The following is a 5835-nucleotide window of genomic DNA, read 5'->3' on the forward strand; positions in this document are numbered from 1 at the left end:
GGTAAGAATGAAAGATAATTATTGAACGACTCAGGAAAAGTGTGTTTGACCTAATATTACTTGTTGTTGGATGTTTTACCTTTAGTCAACGAGTTTTTGGCAATAAATGTGGTTACTATGCTTTAGCAATACGTTACTCTTTTAACTCTTCGACTGCAACGTCACTTGAACTCAAGTGTGGGTAGTAGGGTGCGAAATGACTGACTAGTTTTAACGAAAACTCTTATTTATTACTCAACACTTATAAGATACGCGGAAAGATTTCCGTCTGACCTAGCGCCAGAACGAATGGACGTGGAGTGAGATCTGGTTATCACGGTGGCTTCCATTTAACGTCGCTTCACCCCCACATCTTTGTCCGCAGGCAAAGATATGGGGTACATGGAAATTCCCATGATTCCGTTCGGAAAAGGAAGGTTTTCCCCCACGTGCGGAGCTAGGTAGTTTGTTTGTTTCGTCGCCCGTCTTAGGGCTCGACAATTTAACGCACCCGCACGGGTCTGCAACGCTGATGTTTGCTTACCCGTGCTACCTGGGCTAGAGCATCCGCACGGCAAGAAAACCTTTCCTGTGTCCCGTTATGCCGCCACATCAAGTAACGTAACTTTTTGCGCAGAATTTAAAATTAATTTTCTCGGTAAAATATCGATCAAAACGAATTTTGTTGGATCTATGAGTTGCAAGAAGACTAATATATCAATTGTTGTGGAAAATCTCAACTTTCAGATTCTGTTTTGTTAGGAAAATTATTTTGATTGTATGAGTAATTTGACGAGTGTCGATGTGGAAAACGTATTAAGTCTGATAATGAGTATATGTAAATCTTTTCTGTTTCTAAAAACCAAAATCCACCTCAAGGACCATCATTTTAAAATATCCAAAGGGTTATGAAAGAAGAAGTAGATTCAGTTGCAGATTTGCAGTACTGTTTCCAGGAATGGGAATACCTTCTGCGACGGTATATAATTTCTCAAGGGAATAATTTTAAAGGGAGTAATGTTGATTTGTAGCTGAGTTACTATAAATATTTCCAAAGAAACTGTCTTATTTCTTTTTTATACATACTTTGAAGTTAGTTCTACTGGGACAACGATAAAAGTCATGTAAAGTGTAAGCTTAGGTGTGTATTTTTTTGGAAATAATTGATTAACTCAATTGTTGAATATTTTATTAATGTCCAGTTGCCATTTATTTTATTCCGTTTGAAACAAAAATTATATTCTCTAGTGAATTCAACATTTTTTTACTTCGTAACAGCATTGCTTTACGGAGCAAGTTGCGGAAAATAAGAGTGATAATAAAAGGTTATGGAATGCTTCTTTTAATAAGATGCTCGACGGTCAAAGGGTTAACATTAAAAATGCAGAGTATATTCAGGTATATTCAAAGGGTAGATTCATAAATGAGGTATTTCAGATAAAGTGAAAGCTTTGTTTATATTTATTAACGTTTTAGCTTTATTATGCTTTTGTTTTATTATGTTTTATATCGTTATTACACGTTTTAAGCAATCGTACGTATTTAACTACATAAGTATAATAGTTAATTAATATATGAATATAAATATATAACATTGTAAATAGAATATAATATAGCATAATATAATATAAACATAGAGTACATCGGAGACAGATGGCCTACTTTTTTAAAAAACTACTATTACATCATAAATGTCATCGATACCTAACAAACAAAATATTTATGAAAATACATACACATAAGAAAAATAGTTATATAGGCTTTCGCGCAAGATTCAGTGTACCACTAAAAATTATTAATTCTGTAAATATAATACAGGAATAGTTATGAATATATAAATAAAATGTACAAACAAGATTCTCTGTCTATATGACACCATTTTCCAACAACATTTCTCAACACTGATAAAGTCTGTACAGTCGTTTAAAAACATGCCACGAAGCTCCTGTTTTAGAGGCATTACCTTAAAATTCTGGTTGCTTGCCGCGGCCATTATTTTGCACGTGCAAATATACGGAATGTTTCTAAAGATTAGGTGTTTTTGTGTAGGTGTAAACGCGGATGAGATATTGAAGCCTGATCCGCTGCTCGTGCAGTCCCGGGAAGAAATCGAATGGCTGCAAAATGCAAACGCGGCGCTTGAAGATAAAGTGAGGGATCTAGAAGAAACCCTCGCCGAACGAGATTGCTGCGACGATCCTTGTGCATCGGTACACTGTCTCAGGGAGAAGATGAAACTTTTGCGGGAGCGATTTGCGGTCAAAAAAAAAGAGTATGTCTCGCCAATCTTTATGGCTGGTTCAACTGTTGTATGTCTAGAACTACCGAGAATTTAACACGATTAATATGTAATTTCTACAAAAATTGTAAGAAAGATTATTTTCAGTTTTTACAGACATTCATTATAGTATTCAAGTGAAATTATTTATTTTCAAGATCATTTCGAATATTCAATGCTTTCGAGATATCAAAAATTGCGAAACAAACGAACCGAAACCAGTCATTTTGACTGATACGGTAGTTCTAGTGTTAAATACGGACGATTTAATTGCCTCAATACTTTAACATATTCAACATGACAGGATTTTTACAATTTTGATTCTGGTGATAGAAATTTCGTCAATTTTTGTTTCCGTAATATGTTGGCTGCTACGTAGGTTATTGGTGAATGGAGCTTTCAAATTAGAAGAAAATAATTATAACTTGTAAAATAACTGATGTAGAATACAAATGTTCAGCAGAGTAAATAACTAGATAATAATTTAACGTAAAAATTGTGATAGCAAATAACTGAAGCCATGAATTTCAAAACAGCACCAGTCAACCAATCAACATTTCGAGAAAATCAATCTAGCTTCTCATCTTTGTTTATTCATTTACTACCTATTTTATCGATTCTAGCGGCAAGCATTGGTCATATGTATCTACACTTTCATTACGTGTACATGTTTAATATTATTAAATAGGTCTGAGTAAGCTGAAAACAGTTACATCGATAACTTGTATAGATGACGTTAAAAAGTAGACTTGCTTTTATTTTGGAATTCATGATTTCAATTAATAATGTTTCGTCTCTATTTTTCCTATAGGAAAAATAAGTGATAAAACGCTGATGTCTTTCATGGCAGTTAACATGGTAACTTTTTCAAATACAAGAAAAATCAATCCTGTGAAATTATATATTTTTGTTAGAACTTCGTAATAAAGCAATTGCTAGTCACGTTCCTTTGACATTTTTTTCTTATTCTTTATCATAGGATATATTAGCACTGTTTAGTGGAAATAAACCAAAATACCCTGTATGTGTCAAACTTCATCATTCAAGAGCACGTTCTGCTGCATACATGTATCCTCCTCGTATTGAACGTATTAATCCCTTTGCCCTATGATTTATTTCTTAACTATGATCGACACAACTACTTATCGTTAACCATTTATTGGGAAAAAAATGTTGATACTTATTAAAAAAAATAAATAATATGCAGATTTGTCAAATTTAGTTTAAATTTTCGTCACGAGTCTGACACGATATTGCAGGTCAAGAGGTTAAGAGTAGGATTTTTTTAATGAAACAGAAATTATTGTTTCAAGGCTGTATGTTATTCTGCAGAATTGTTTTAAATACTTACGTGTACAATACACATGCATAGAAAATGCATTTCATTTATAGTAGAGGTTTTTCTGGTATTCTTTGCAGAAACGATAGTGTGGTTGTAAAGGAAACCTCTGTCAAAGGGGTCCAATTGGTGCAGCGAGACGAAAGCCTCTATGCAGTATTTTATTTTTGCATTTCAAAGAAGTAAGAGCCGCCTTGCGCTAACAATTTTTAAGCGACTTTTCTGACGCGCAATATTCGCAGTTCTCATTTTATATTCGTTTTCTTGTTACATTTACTGTTGTGTTTTTTACTTTATTTGTGAATAGAACAATTCCTGGGGCGAAACGAATGTAAAATTCACAAATCAGCAACTTTTTTTGTAGTACGTAAATTGTATTATATTTTGTACTTACAATATTGGAGTTTCTTTTTGGGTTTAAGCAGTGATCGATACTGAATTATTAGGGGAAAATTATCAAAATAAAATATAAGTTTGAGACAGATTATAAACTTCAAGTAGGTTCTGTTAAGATTATAATAAACTTCAGTGAATATAAGCTGTTCAAAATTCGTATCAATTATATTCAATATTTTTAAAAATGTATTTAAAATTTCAATTTTCAGTTCACACCTCAAAGAATACTTATCCTTCCTAAAAATGGAAAATAATCACAAAATTTCATTCGACAATCATTTTTTTATACTTCTCGACTCCTGACTCATAATTTCACTTTCATAATTGGTAGACAGAAGAAATTGTGGCAATTAAAGGTCCGTGCAATATTTCTGAGTTAATTACTGCAGGTTGTCCAATGAAAACTAAAATTGCATTTCCTGACAGATTAAGGGATACGATATCGCAGTTGAAATTAAAACTTGCCCAGACAGAGGAAGATGTAAGCTGTCCTGCGATATACCGGCTAAGAGCGAAGCTCCGTGAATTAATGAGGGGGGGTCAAACGGCGGACCAGCAGGTTACAAAAGTCGTCGAAAGATCGATCGAAACTTTGGTGGATCTCTCGAAAAGCTGCGAGGATTTACGTCTTGAAAATGAACGTCTTTCGGCCGAATTGGCCGAATTACGCCGTGAATTGGCGGATCTCGAGAAAAAGCAGCTCGCAGACGAGTATCGTGCGGTCGGCCTTCAAGAGGAAACGCTGAAGACAGTTGAAACAACAACAGTTCCAGAGTATATAGATGTGTCGGAGCTGCTGCAGAAGCTTCAAGACTGCGAGCTCGTTGTTTCCGATTTGAAGCATCATCTAGGGGAGAAAGATAAGGTTATCGATGCTCTGAAGAAAGAACTCGAAGCGATGATAGCTCAACAAGATCTGCTGGACCAGATTGCGGCTATGAAAGAAGAGCTCGCTAAAAAGGACGATAAGGTATTGTAATTGTCGTGTCGTATCGGTCTACAAATTATGAGACTTAGATCACCTAGACCGGGTTTAGGAATAACGAAACTGGTGGTAGTTGGTTGCAATTTCCCAAGGCAGACTCGGCTGTTCGTGGCGAAGTTATTTCGTCAGATGTCGAAACTGATCCGTCTGTAATAGTTGCGGAGATGATTAACCCTTTCGATACAATAGACAAGATATCTCGTGTATCTTTATTATTACTGTGAAGTGTTTTATTGTTACAGAAAAATGAGAAAAATGAATTAGAATTCCACAGTTTAGCTGTTAACCAGTTAACTGCGTTTGACGAGTATACACGTCATGTTAAAACTTGAAATAATACTAATCTTTCCAACGATCTTTTCAACGATAAGTAGTTATTTTTTCAGATATACATATAATTCTTCTTTGTTTTGCTTTAGTTTTTTGTCAGAATATATTATAGGTATATTTGCACTACGTTTAACGAATATATACTTCATTGCTTGACTTTATTGAGCGCACAACGAAAGATTTTTTAAATTAAATTCCACAGTTATTAGTATTAGCAGCAAGTTATGTTTATGCAGTTGTTATCAAATCAAATCAAATTATTTGACAGAAACGTTCTCTGTGTTTAACTTTTAACTTAACCCGCGTCAATTTTTTCTGGTACCTAATATTTTGAAGCAGAAACAATTGCGTCTACTTTAATCATTGAATATTAATTTACTTCAGATACGAGATCTTCTGAATAACATGAGGCAATCGGAAATAAATTTGGTAGGCCTGACTCACCTTAGCTCGGAGCTGGACTCCTTAAAATCTCGATTATCTGAATTCGAGAAAGAGAAGGAGTCGCTTCTAGACGAGATAAAGGAA

The sequence above is a fragment of the Nomia melanderi genome, chromosome 8 (assembly GCF_051020985.1).
Source record: "Nomia melanderi isolate GNS246 chromosome 8, iyNomMela1, whole genome shotgun sequence".
Classification (NCBI taxonomy): domain Eukaryota; kingdom Metazoa; phylum Arthropoda; class Insecta; order Hymenoptera; family Halictidae; genus Nomia; species Nomia melanderi.